The sequence below is a fragment of the Solanum stenotomum genome, chromosome 1, assembly GCF_019186545.1.
Source record: "Solanum stenotomum isolate F172 chromosome 1, ASM1918654v1, whole genome shotgun sequence".
NCBI classification, from domain to species: domain Eukaryota; kingdom Viridiplantae; phylum Streptophyta; class Magnoliopsida; order Solanales; family Solanaceae; genus Solanum; species Solanum stenotomum.
This window is the reverse complement of record NC_064282.1, coordinates 16,641,468-16,657,550: the sequence shown is the minus strand read 5'-3', so window position 1 is coordinate 16,657,550 and position 16,083 is coordinate 16,641,468.

The following is a 16,083-nucleotide window of genomic DNA, read 5'->3' as shown; positions in this document are numbered from 1 at the left end:
AAATTTGACTAGCCCTCAGCTAGCCAGTCTCAGCATATCAGGTTTAAGGGTGAGCTATGCATTCGAGCTTGTGTTGGATTCTCTCGGTCATGACTTGATGTCCATAGTTTTCGGACACAAATTGCGTTATTTCATTTATTTCGGTGTCTTTGATACTCTTAGACTTAGTATTTAGAGATTAGATGTCCTTGATGTGATGACTTTAAGATTTTGGGGATAATATGTAATAGACTTTAGAGGTTTATTTGATTGGTTACTTTAATAAGTTTTGGAGCTTCCGCGTTATTATTGTTATTCGTAGTTGAATTATTGGTATGTGTTGGGGTTTAGATTCATTGGTCCGCCCACTTGGAGGTTAAGTGTGGGTGCCACTCATGACTCAATTCGGGTCGTGACAGTAATATACCACAAATATAATAAATTACATTGAAATAAAATGTATAAAAATGAATAAATAATTTTTTAGGCTGAGGCGCAGATATCTTGCAATTTTAAGGAGATTCAAGCTCACTGCAGCATAATCTACACTGATCCATCAGTAATACTCTTGACTTGTCTCTCCAAGATACAACAGCCCAACAACATCGTACAACTCAAACAACTCCTATTAGTTTAAGAATTCAAAGTTCCACATAAGAACACCTTCATTCAACATATAAATATTTTTCTTTTGTATAATGAATATAGTAGAAGACCTAGAATATTTTCTTTGTCTCAACTCTCTCTCTTACTACACAAGATAATACTTCTCGTCTTTTCTTCCATTTCTTTTCATATCCTATCTCTTGTTGTCTCGTCTTACTTGGATACTTCACAAAGAAAGAAAACTACTATTTATATGTGAAGAAGTCTTCAATATAATCAATGGGTAAAATGAGGGGTAGTAATGTGAATATATAGGTAATCGTGATAGATGTTACATAAATTACAAGAAACTAAAGGTCAATGAGTTACAAGAAACTAATGACCATGAAAGTTACAAAAAATAATGGTCTAAGTTACAAAAACCAATAGTCATCTTCTACCAAATAATAAAATGCATATGCACCAATAGATCATAGTCCCAAGTAATAACTAGTAATATTTGTTTAGGTTATACCTAACTATTCATAAGACAATATTTTTATTTACGAACCAAACATGGAAAATATGCAAGTAAATTATTTATTTTCTAGGAACATATTTTTCGTGTAAAACATTTCCTCGTTACAAAACACATTCATCATATGCTAAATTTTTCCTTATCCAATTGCAACATAAAAAAATCATTCGATGACTATAGACAATTCAAAAAGTGACAATCAAGGTTGTGTTTGGTAGGGAAGAAAATAATTTTACTTTTTAAAAAAATATTTGGTTGGTCAAAAAGATGTTTTGAAAAATAGTTTGCTCTAGTAAATACGTTTTTCAAAAATGAAGAAAATGTTTTTCCTAATGAGAGTAGGGAAAACAAATTTCATATTTGACAATTTAACTTCATTGTCTCATTTCCATCAACCCAATGTCTCCAATGACGAAATTAGAAATTTTATTAAAGGTATCTAGGATTTAAGATATATATACATATATATATATTATAACGTTTTGACGAAGGGTGTTTGATTATCCACCTTGAGTTATGTGTGACTACACCACTGAATGTCTCCAACTCCCAACCTTTGAGCTTTGACCATCCCACCCTTGAACCCTACTCCCCACCTCATATTTGGTTTTTTAGATTGCATATAAATACTGCTATAAGATAATATATTTTTTTACTTACTTAGCAAATAGTAGAACAAACGACTTGTTTTTTAAAAGAAAAAAACATTTTCCTTTGGACCAAACACCCTAAATTAGAATGGACGAACATGTTTAATTATATTTTTTTGCAAATATTCCAAAAAATCTACGACTTATTAAGAAAAGATCCGGTCAAATATAATTAAATCAAGTAATGTTCAATGGTCTTATAGATTCATGTGTACTATATAATAATTTATGGTTGAGATTCATTTAAATTATACACTCATCTTAATAATAAAAATAACAAAGCCATCAACTATTTTTATTTTTTAAAATTATTAAATAAAGAAATTAGTGTACCCTAGCTAATATTTTCAAGAGACAAATAATTAAGATTGGCGGGAATACTTCCCGACCTTTTTAACCCGCCAAACCTCATCTGTTACAAGTATCTATCCCTTTTTTTTCCTTCTAAGAAATCTAAGATTTTCAAGTCGTAGAAACTGTGATTCTTTTGAAATACAAGGTTTGATTTTGTTCTCTTCTTTAAGTTTGATTCCTTTATATATATTAAAGTTAATTTTTTGATATTTGTTTGATCGCTAGTTCTCTTTTGATATTGCACTCTTGTATTGAATTTTTTTAAATTATACTAATTTGAAAGAATCCGACACTTTTGAAGAATTCGAATAAATATATTTTTATAATTTGATCTAATTTTGGAGATTACTTCAGAATTTGGAGAAAGCATGTGTGAGATTACTCCTGAAGAAGTTTTACAAAGGAACTCTCAAAAACTTGTAGATTATGAGCCAAAACTTGGTCTTGAGTTTGATAGTGATGAGAACGCACTTAGATTTTACAATGAATATGCAAGAAGAGTTGGTTTTGGTGTTCGCAAAGAGTATGTGACGGGTAAAAAGGTCGGGAAGTATTCCTGCCAATCTTAATTTTTTTCTTGAAAATATTAGCTAGGGTACACTTAATTGCTTTATTTAATAGTTTTAAAAAATAAAAATAGTTGATGGTTATGTTATTTTTATTATTAAGATGAGTATATAATTTAAATGAATCTCAACCATAAATTATTATATATAGTACACATGACATGAATCTATAAGGCCATTAAACATTACTTGACCGGATCGTTATCCGAAAAATAGTCCCTTTTTTGCCATTCATTTTTCTTTCTCTAGTGGTTGAGGTGACAATGAAGAGTTTGTACTTGGGAACCACTAAGCTTGTTTGTTCAAAATTTGAGGGTCTCAACAAGTATATTATATTCTAATGACAATTAATTAAAAGATAAATTCAAATATCATATAAGATTGATATCAAATAAGTAAGTTGCATGAAATGAAATATATGAATTTATTAAGCGATTAGCTAACTTTTAATGTACGTTCTCCAGAGGATTATGATCAACTATTCTTATTAAACGGGATATGATTTATTATATGAATATACTATAAAGATTCTTCTAATTTAATTTAAGAGTCTCATAATCTATATCGTAAGATTTTCACAATCATCACATAAATATTTTCAAACTTCTTTATATTTGAAAAAATATAATTACATGGAATGAAACATGATTCAGTTCAAGAATGATTTATTATTGGACTTATGTTATGGTAGTTACTTTTACGGAAAGAACATAAAATAGTTTTAAAAATTAATATTCTCGTTCAATTAGTTTATTAGTAAAAGTGAAAACGTTAGCTAGTGTTTGTCAATAGAATTTGGATCAGATTATAAAAGTTTATCTTTAAATATCTGTTTTGCCAGACTAGTTTTCAGATTTTAGGAACTATGAATTATTTTATTTTTTATTAAAAGTAAAATGCATATCCAAATACAAATTCAACTTTAAAATATAACTTTAAAAACTTAAATTTTCATGTTTCAAAGTTTCATGTTCAAAATCTATGACCAGAATATTTTGAAGCTTTAAAAAATTAACTTCCATCAATAAACAATAGACTTATATACAAACCAATAATGTTTGCCTTCAATGTCATCTTAAGTAGGTGATGTTAACATTAAGGTAGTTGAAATTTGAAATACGAAAAGCTTGACTTTTTTAAAACAAACTGTTTCTTCTAATTGAGCCAACGATTGTGACATTTTTTACCAAATATTTAAAGCACATACAAATAAAATATTTGAATACACAATAATGTAGCATACAAAATATTCTCATTTTTGTTAACTTAGAACTTACACATAGTCACATATATATATTTTTTATGACAATTTACGTGACACTGTCTTTTTAATTTTGATTCTAAGTGTTTGCTTCTAAAAGTTGATAAAACATTATCTCATCCACTATTAATTTTGAAAAACATCAAACAAATCCAACATAATATCTTTATTCCTTTTTTTTTTTTTTGGAGTCTGATTAATTTCAATTATTTATAATAATATATTTAATAAAATTTTACGAGTTATATAGGTGAAATTCTTGACAAGTGAATGCCTCTATCAATAGAGCGTGTGGTCACGTAGTGCAGCGTGGTTGACGGGGATCCTCTCATGATAGTACACACATCACACATGTTTAATTTCAGGACTTTTGAACTTGTGTGTATCTACCTAAAAAATGTATGAGATGATTTACCCCTTTTTCGAATTAACGGTCATATTTCATTTTTTGAGAATTAAATAATTTTGACCTACTTTTTAAAAATGTATTTGTCTCATCATATTGACATGAGAAAAAATTATAACTCATTAATATTTTTATATATTTCTTGAATATATAAATTTCAAAACAGATGTTGATCTATCTTATTTAACTTTCAAAACTAGTTAAATTAACTGTTGAGATGAGCAAAACATGACAACTAATTTAAATCAAATCGGAGAGAATTATAAAAGTATGATCCAACTTATAATTTCTTAAATTATTAGCAACATGGTTAAAATAGAATAACGGGTTCAAGAATGTGGTGCCTGGTTGTGATTTGTAGAAATCGATGCTGTTATTTTAATCTAGCACTACAACATTAACGTACACTGGGTGTATATTTAATTTGATAAAATAACATGCTAAAAAAGATATGCATTGACCGGTCCTCCTAACATGTGACAAACTAGGGCCATTATTAGGACCATGAATTATTTTTCTCCTTTTATATATATTTTAAAACAATGTTTAATTATATAGGTTCAAATGATTTTTTAGTTAGTTATTGAAGTTGAAGAACTAGTTGAAATTATCGTTTCGCTTATAAAAATATATTTTTTTCAACTAAAATGCCTGTCGAACGAGATTTAACTTTTGATCATTTTTTTAAGATATCATTTAATTCGGTATATTTGGTAATTGGTATAGGAAAATATAATTTTTTTGAGAATGACTTTCTCTAGAAAAACTATAGAAAATAAATTTCATAAGTCATCTATCAAGTTTATTGTCTTCTCGTCATCCCAACAATCTAATCCCCACCCCTTGACCATGCCAAATGCTCATTTCCCACGCCATCCCTCACATATTTTCTTCGAATATGTATGAATATTTTTGAAATAATATTATTTTACTAATGTATCAAAAGTTAAAAATTAAATAAAAAACTCGCTTATTTTTTCCTTTTTTTTAGAAAAACATTTACCTATAATGTCCCTTTCTTTGTGGGTACTGGGTAGCTAGACAAATTATGTTGATGTATTGTTAAATTAGGTCTTAGGCCTAACTCACACCACAAAAGCTAGTTCAAAGGGAGGAGGATTGCTCAAGCCTTATAAGGAGTTAACCATCGATGTGGGACTTTTGTCATTCTTTAACACCTCACCTCACGCCCAGTGCTTAGCATCTGGTGCGTGGACAATTTTGATTTTGGGGGTCTCAACATCGGGTGAGACTGGCCCTATTCTGATATCATGTTAAATTAGGTCTTAGTCTAACTCACACCCCAAAAGTTAGCTCAAAGGGAGGAGGATTGTCCAAGCCTTATAAGGAGTCCACCCATTTCATTAACCACCGATGTGAGACTTTTTTCATATGTTTGTGTCAAAACTACTGCCTACTTCCTCCAAAATTGTCCAAAATTTCACCTTTTTTTTCTTGTTTGTGTAAGACTTATGCCATGCTGCTCTGTGCCTGATGGAGACTCCGCCTACTCTAAGCGAATTATTTGACTTTCAATCACTCGCCTCTTTAACTTTTTCTAACAACTACTCTTTCTGTTTCAATTGATTTTTAATCAGTTCCAAAAAGATTGACATATTTCTATATTAAGTAATAATTTAATTATAAAATATTTATTTTATATTTAATGAAATGATTTACAGTCACACAAATTTTTATAATTTATTTTGAATCACAAATTTTAAAAGTTTTTCTTTTTTCTTAAACTCTGTGCCGAATCAAATTATCTCACATAAAATGGAACGGAGAAAGTAATAAAATATACAATCTTATATATATGGATATATTAATATGAAAAATTTATTTTGTGACTCACACAACTAATATTGGTCGAGTGAGATTTCTCCTTATCTCATAAGTTGATTCATTGAAATTTTCACCTTTGAGATAATATAGTCTCATATAACTAGCCTCAGTAGTGTGAGACACAAAAACATAATTTTCACTGGAAAAATTACTCAATTATACGTCTTATATTTTTTTTATTTCCAATATTCCCTTCTATTTCTAAAAATTTCTAAAATCCTTTATTTCTCTCCTAATTCTAAATTATTTTATAATGTATCCGAGCTAGTTTTTAATATATAGGAGCTATATATTATGTATCTGGTTTGTTTTACTTTTTTAGGGATTAAATGTAATTACAAACTAAATAGGGATAAATTGTAATTTCATATTAAAACTATGTGATTACTACTAAGAGCAACTTTCACACATAGCAAACATAAAAATCATATTTGTATGTTATAGCTATAGTTTGCATAATTGCGCTTCATAGCAAACATAAATATGTATATTTCGCTATACATTTACAAAAGAAAGCAGTTGTATAATCTGTTTTGGTATACATATACAAAAGATCAATTGTATAATTTGTGTTTGTATAAAGCGAGAAAGAGAGAAAGACAAAGGAAAACTGGACAGGGAAAGATCGTATTTGTATAATCATAAGTGTATAGGACGAAAATATATGCATTTGTATTTGTATATACAATTTTCTCTCGCTTTTTACAAACACAAACGCAAAGTATACATTTGTGTTTGTATAAAGTGAGAGGGGCGAGTGAGAGTGACGAGCGAGATCTGGGAGAGGGGAGAGATGAGAACGAAAATATATGTATATATACAATTTTCTCTCACTTTATACAAACAAAAACACATTTTATACATTTTTGTTTGTATAAAAGCGAAAGAGGCGAGGGAGACTGCCCAGCGAACGAGAGTGGCGAGCGAGATTCACCAGGAAAGAGGCGAAATAGCAACAGTTTGCTATAGGGTACAATTAAATCAAACTATGGTTATAACATTTAATTTGAATTAATAGTTGTTATTATATACAATTTTCCCTACTAAAATTTATACTAATACATTCCTATCTAAGGTTGGGGTTCTTGGGCTGTAGATCGCACTACTACTTCCCCATGGACCCAAACAGTTTTCATCATATAGCAACTCTTTATGTGCAATGAGATCTTCTGAAGAGAACAAAAAGACAGTGCAAGTTTGAGTATCATTAAAATGAAGCATTAGAGCTTTTGTAAACCCAAAGAAAATAATAGTTTAATTACAAAATTTAAATTTTCCATTTTTCCCTGTAATTAGCTTGGCTATGTTTAAATTTTAAAACCACATAGTCATAAAACTCAAGCGTGATGAACTGAAATGGGATACAAAGATCAACAATCTGTTAAACCAAATGGGCCGAACAAATTAAATTGTCCTCACAAAACTTTGATGTGAATTCTGGCCCATAATAATTTCTTTTTGGTCCAAATGTGAATTAATGGATTGATGACTGATCAAATTATTTCTTCCATAGGTCAAATTAGGTCAGGACAAGTAGTGTTAGTTGAATCGTAAGAAAGGACAACGACTAATTAAGTAAGCAATAATTTTTTTGTTTATTGTCCCTAAAAAATGTTAAAAGCAAACAAGTACGCGAAATTAGAATGATTATCTTTTGCGCAGAAAGATATAGTATATGATTGTAATGTAGGGTCCCCCTTCAGCAATTGAAGTTAAATTTTGAGTAAAATATTTAATAATGTAGAAAATCAAGTGTAGGACCATTTTGTACATTGTCCCTTTGACTATTTTCACATGCTAAAAGAGAAAAATCATTGAAAATAATTGAGTTTTTAAAATAATAATACAGCAATGTAGTACTATTTATCACCTAAAGTGCTATACTGAGGTCTTTGGAAGTGTTTTTGGAGAAATATGAGAATGGACAGGTTCATCTTTGGCATATGTGACACATTATTGGTATACCTATATAAGGGACAATTCAATGGAAAAGGCCCAACTTGGACTCTATTACACGAATTTGAATCCAATAATTGAGAAAATAATCTCATGTCTCCACTTACTATTTCAATAAGAATATAATATTACAAAATAGGGACGAGGGTTTAATTTACGTCACAAAATTTAGTTCAAAAGGAGGAAGATTATCCGACTCTTATAACGTGTTTGGGGATCTAATTCCTCACCACATGCGATTCTTTCTCCTTCCTTTGATCGAGCTATTGGAGGCCCGATATGGCACCCTCAAACTTACAAGGAGTCTAGGGATCTTATCCCTCATCGCTTGAGATTGTTTCTCATCTCTTTGAGAAAGCTTTTGGGTGTGAATTAGGTGTTAAACCTAATTTGACATGGTATTAGAGTTAAACCTATTGTGTTTGATGTGGCACCCTCAAACTGTGTGTGTTTTTGAATATCACGCTCCAGATCGAATAGTGGAACCTAGATAAAGAATATTTAGATTCGGGCTTAATGAGGGTGGGGGTGTTGATTGAAGGAATCTCACATCCGAGTCTACTTATACTTGATTTGAACGATTCACATCCCTTTATGCTAATTTTGGTGTATGAGTTAGGCCCATGACCTCATTTTTAAAGTTGTTTTTGTTTCTTTAGAAATATTATTATTGATTAATTTCTATAAGTTTAAAATCTTTTTTTTTTTTTAAATAATAATCTTAGAGGTCGGTGTTTTAGGACTTTTCATAATAATAGAATATAAAAATATTTTCAGAAACTAGACGTGCTAGTATGAACACCACACAATTTTGGTACGTGTCGAAGAAAGATTGATAGTAATAGTAATTTGACTAAGAAGTTTGACAAGCACAATTAAGGATTTGACACATTAACTTGTAACATAAACAAGTAATTTGAAAATGGTTCTAGAATAATCAAAGGAGTATTTTTTAAATATAGCTTGAAGGTCAAGATTTTGTCAAACTATATAGTGAATCTGATATGGTACAGAATTTATTTACTAAAATATAAAAATTTACATTTATCAAAGAGGAAAAAATTAATGAGAAAGTCAGTTGTGTCTGGATCATTCTTAGATACCTTTTGATAATAAATACTAGTTTGACAAGTTGTGCATAATAATACTATATACATGATGGATGCAGGTCTTATTCAGATAATTAAGAAGGAGAGACGCAATTTGGTTAAAGAAAAATAGGAGCTAAAAAGATTGACTTCAATTTTTTCCAATAAAGTTGGTAAAGGGCCTACTTCATTAATTGCACCGGAGAAATTAGTAGTAGTAATTAGGAGTACTATTTACACAGTTTTAATTTGGGATCGTATTTGTTAGAGTTTTTGGTTAAAAATATTCTTAAGTGATATTCTAACTTAAATAATATTCTTAAATTATCTTTTTTTAATAAAAAAATATCTTTCAAGTATTTAAAACATAACAATTTTCATCCCTCTATTCAATTTTTTTTTTAAATTAGCGAATTTCACACAAAAACATATGCAATTTATACTATTTTCATCGAAAAAAATTCTATAATATTATTACCAGTTGGAAAAAGCATCTTTGAGACCCTTGATTGTTGTTAAAAAAAAAGTTAGGACAGTGTGAGTCTACGAGGAGACATGATATGCTCTTCTCATTTACCAACTGAATGGAGTTAATTAGAGCTTAATTTCACATCACCTTCACCTTGCAAAGTCAAAATGTCGTTAGATCAATAATTTTTTGGGGAAAATTGATAATTGAGGTGATCAAGATTCAACTAATTTTGATCTCTGGTACTCGAGTTTTGTTTTCCATTAATAGAAGTAAATTCTCCGATTGACACCACTTTTTGCAATCAAATGAAAGGTAAATAAAAACAAAATTGCTAATTAAAAGGAAGACAATACAAAACGTCCACAATATTATTTTAGATGTATGTAGAATGAACAAAATTGGTTTATTGGGGTGATTTAGAGAGTTTTGTTGAGAGTAGTGTGAATCGTACATATTTTTGTGAAGAATTTATTAATTTTTGACAAATTTTAACAAAAGGATGAAAGTTATCAAATTTTAAATAATTGAGAAATGTTTTGTGTTAAGAAAATTAATTAAAGGATATAGTTTAAATTAAGAGTATAATTTAAGAATGTTTTTGGCCAAAAACTCTATTTGTTATACGGCTGATCCACTTTTTTAATTGTGAAAAGGTGGATGCAATTTATTTCGAACAAAGTGAGAAGGCTTGGCCGCTTAGTAGTACTTCCTCCGTTTTTTTAGTATTTGATCTTTACTCCTTAAGTAAACTTTAGTTAGAAGGTGTATTTTACAAAGTTAACTTTATTAATGATATTTTAAATTCTAAATTTGATTACTATTTTATATAGTTATTTAATATTAAGATAATATGATATTTTTTTAAAAAAACTCTCTTGATTTAATGAAACGAAGGAAATAGTATATTAGCCTATATAAATATAATTTTTTAAACAAATTTTGATATTATTTATTCTATATATAGGAGATAAGATTATGATTATGAGGACAATCTTTTTTTTGAATTAAACTACCACTTAATATTTCCATCAGTTATTCCCCTTATTAAGTTTATGAATCAATAATAATGTAACGATTTTCCATATTATTTGTTATATTGGCTAACAATATTATGTAACTTCTTATATTAATTAAATATGATATGAAAATTTGAAAAATAATCTTTCTAAAAATTTAAATGCAGGCATAATAGTAGCTTTTATGATCCAGGCTCATGAACACCTCACTTCAATAAATGCAATTGATTGTCTGCCTAGATTTCCAACCAGATTTTTTTTTTTTTCATTTTTAATTCTTCCCTTTTAATTAATTTATTTTTTACTTTTTATTTATTCTGATCAAAGTACTGCTGTATGGAGGGATAAATATGGAAAAGTATGTAACATGTATATTTTCTCCCATTCTTTTGCTTCCAAAAGGTATGGAGAGAAATTCATATATTATATTAATATTGGGTTTTTCTTGATTTAAGCATTATCAAGATCCTTCTTTATCTCTTTATGGATACCAAATTTGCAATCCCCACAATGTCAATCAATGCCAATCATGTGTTAGGAACTTAGGATAATCTTTTGGAGATATTTTTAAGGTCTAATTTGCTTAGATATGATATATATATATATAATATTATTATATATAATGGCATTTTTGTCTTTTGTGCATTTAATCATGCTACGATACACCACAAAAAGAATTCAATCATATATAATTTATGTGGGACTAATTTGGTCTGTCTAAATTGTAATAATATCTCTGAATTTGGCTATTGGGAATTTTCTTGCTCTCCTCATCGTTATTTTATCGGTTGTTGCTTAAATTAAATTACTATAGAAAATAAAAATTATATTACAAATCCATGTACAACTAATTACACATTTAAATATGTGTATTTGAGTATCTAAAGAAGAAAAAAAGGGTTATGCAATAGGCAATTCATACATAACAATTCATATATATACTTTATTACTATTATTATTCAGCTCATTCAATAATAACATATCCATTAAAATTCCACTAAATAAGATCTAGATTATTCAGCTTATATAATTCCTTTATTAAAATTCGCTATATGACGTAAATTCCAGCATTATTAGTGAAAAAGAAGAAAACAGGAAGGGCCATGTATATGAGAAGCCAGAATATATATACACAAGGCCCCATTTGTTGAATTATTAACAGCTAATATTGGTGCTTTAAATGATCCCTTGGTCATATATATTAGTACTCATGTTCACTTTATAGATGTTCTAATAAAGTTCAGTTTAAAAAAATTTATTCCTAATTTGTTTGTATTATTTACTATAGTCGTTTTTCAAAATATCTTCAAAAGTATGTCAAAGTTTAATTAAAAATGGATGAAAAAGTAATATAATTCTACTTAGAGCTGTCAAAAAGGATCGGTCTAGCCTCACACGGTCCAAGCCTCACGGGACAAGGAATTTGAAGGGGCTAGGGCGAGCCAGTCCTTTAGTTGGTAGGGCTTGAAAATGCTCAACCCAACCCAACTCTAGAAGGGCCGAGGGCTAGGGCGGGATAGACCTTCTTTTTTTTTATTTTTTTCTTTTCAAACGTATAATTCTATAACATCAAGAAAATGAGAAGATTTTCAAATCAAATATGACAAACAATGGTGTTTCAATAACACTAGCAAAAAATTTAATGTAATTAGCATGTATCTCGCATACCAAATACACGAGCGAAATAAGAGAGTGACAAGCATGATGGGAGGGAGGCGAGAGCGCGAGATTTGTTTATGTATCCTAGTCCTAAATACATGCGAATCTACTTGGATAGAGTGTATCTAGAACAAATTAACCTAATTTTAGTCCATATATTTCAACATATACATGTATATAAACGTACCAAAATCTGATAAGATTCATAATATTACAACATAACATGTATTTAACTAATTAGACTATATACTACTGAGATTATTGTATGTTAGTCTTGAATAAAAAGTTTTGGCCCATGGGCCAACCCCGACCCGACCCTGATCAAGCCTCAAGGGCCAAAGACTTATATGAATCGGGCTTATAAGCCCTAGTTTTAAATAGGGTTAGAAAAAGAGCAACTTTCACATATAGTAAACATAAAAATCATATTTGTATCTTATAGCTATAGTTTGCATAATTGCGCTCCATAACAAATTTTATGTTTGCTATAGAGCTATTAATCTGTTTATTTCAGGATTTATTCGAAGCTATATACAATTTTATTTTCTATAAATTTAATAAAAGACTGTAAATTCTGTTACAAAAAAGGAAGACAATCGCTAAACTCACGCAAAAACATCTCTTTCCTTTTACGACTTCTTCATCAGTAGTGACTCCATTGTAACTGGGTACACGTTTGCCTAGAAAGTTAACACCCTGAAAAATAATACATATACAGTTTTACTCAAATATACATATATACATAACTATGACTTACTGTGTATAAATATGACACAAATACAGTTAGCGAATTGTATAAAATAAGATTTAATTCAATTTATCCTATACAAGTTTTATAAATAAGATTATACATTATACAACACATTTCAATTGTATAATCGTTTATATTGTATATATAGTGAGATTATTGTACTTCTATTAATGGAGGAAGTTTGTATATTAAACCTAATGGTTAGAAAAATATAGATTTGTATATATAAACATATAAAAAAGTACATATAGTCATTATGTATAACACTAATTTTATCTGAATATAACATAAACATGTTTTATATGGATATTATATATTATACAAAACATTTCAATTGTATAATTGTTAATATTGTGTGTGGTAAAATTGTTATAATAACTACTGCTATTTATACAATAAGTTTGTATATTAAACCTAACGGATGTACATATATGTATAAACAAATAGATATAGGGAAAAAAATTACAGAGAAAATATAAGACTAATATACAATCGTAACATATACAAATTATTGATTATACAAATACTTGAACTTCTTCATGTTCATCTTGCTCCAATGAGCTAGAAACAATTCTAATATACAATTGCTTTATACAATAAGTTTGTATATTAACCTAATGGCTAATATACAATTGCTTTTCCTTTCATCTTCTTACTTGAACTAGTATCGTACTGATCTTTGTCACCTCCCTCAACAATTTCAGATTGCTTCGATTTTGCACTAATTTCACCCAATCTGATTGGGTCATTCTTAAATTTGAATCTGATGTCTTTAATTTCTTTGGATTTGGCTATTGAACCTGCAACCTCTCCAAAATCCTAAGTTAGATCCAAGAAAAATGTTCATCCATTGTATATGTGAAAATTTTGTATGGATTATGATTTCATATGAAAGTTAAAGAAATAAGGGGAAAATTGAAAAAAAATTGATTGATAGGTTTTGGCGGTACTTGAAATTTTTGAAATCGCGATTGAGAGCGTAGTAGTGAAGATTTGAAATTCAAAACTGATTTTGTGGAGAGAATTTAGGAGAAATTAAAGGGTATGGGAGAGTGGAAGAGATAAAGTGAATTGTATAAAGGAAATGACTTCCATTTTTTTTTAATTTGTGGGACCCGTCAATAGCAAGATATGTGAAACTATAGCTATTCAAAGGAAATAAATGAAACAGTAACTATATTATTTATTTTCAATTAATAGTTTGTCATTATGCACAATTTTCCCTTAGAAAAATCATATCCCAACCCTACCCCAATAACAAATTGGGTTAAACCGGCTCATGAGCTAAGCCCGTTTTAACAACTCTAGTTCTTCTACGTACAATACTAACTGCTATTATTCTTTCCTTTTAAAACAAATTAAATACTATAATTTCAAAGATATGTGGAGCCAAGTTGCATGTGAGACAGGTTTGGGAGGGACATATATTACATAAAAATATTAGATGCGTAGAGTGATGCATCATTCAAAGGTTGTTATTTTGTGATATAAATCAATGTATGGATAAACTCATGTTAAGATTGTGATAGGATGAATGAAATTTTCATTATTCTCAATTGGAAAGTTTTAAATTTCAGCAAAGTCCTACTAATGAAAAATTAACCTTATTTAGCTAGAGATCAATTCTACTTTAATAAAGGGAAAATTATATAAAATAATAAACTATTAATTTAAATTAAATGTTATAGCCATAGTTTATTTTAATTGTAATTCACAGCCAACATCCCTTTTTTTCCCCATCTGATTCGATATACAAATAACCATTTTTGGTATACAATTAGTCATTTTTTACATTTCGGTATAAAATGTATAAAATGCGTTTGTGTTTGTATAAAACGAGAGAAAAATGTATATACAAATACAAATACATATATTTTCGTCTTATATACTTATAATTATACAAATACAGATCTTATTATACAAATTACAATGTATAAATGAATTTATACAAAACTGAATAATTTGTATAAAATTAGATGTTTTGTAGCGATTATACAAATCAAAAGCTCCATAGCAAACATAAAATTTACTATGAAGCGCAATTATGCAAACTATAGTTATAACATACAAATATGATTTTTATGTTTGCTATATGTGAAAATTACTCAATAATAGTTTTTACCTAATATGAATCTAATATAAATTTAAATTAGACGAATCAATTAAAATTTTAATATCCAATCAAATGATAAATTTTCTTGAAAAGATCCAAAAAAATAATGCTTGCCGTCGACCCCAAACCCAAACCCCACTCCAATGTTTTTTATCTTCATAGAATCAATTTCTTGGCTTTTTTGGCCTCATAATTTCCCACCAATAGACCCTTTTTCTACTGTGAAATACGTTCATGTCGGTTTTGCTTTTCCAAAGATATATGTATGATAATTAAAATGATTTTATTTCCTTTTCTTATACTTTTTGGGAAAATAAATTGGATATTTAATTCATGGATCCTACCTTATATATCCAGTATATGAATATTTTAAATAACTTTAACTGAATTCAATTTAATTTTAAATTAAAATTCTCATCTCACCTTTACAAAATATTTTGATAGGCATACAAATAATATAATATTTTTAAGACCATAACTATTTTAAACAAAAGACAAATGAATTGAATATTTTGTTCATCGATCCTATATTATCCTATACGCAGAGAAATTAACCAACTGGTCAATTTAATTTTATAAAAAAATAATTACATTTTCTATTTTTTTTCTCACGCTAATAGTATCATCATACACACACTATAATAAAAGAGATATTTAGTAGTAATAATTTTTTTTAACGGTAATATTTATTATCCTAAAAATATTTAGTGACAATTAGATTACTATCATTATATTCAGAGTCACTAAAATCTCTAGCAACATTTATATAGACGGTTAGTTAAAGCAACTGCAAATTTATCCAATCTGCACTAAAAAAAATAAGACGGCTAATTTTTCCCTTATC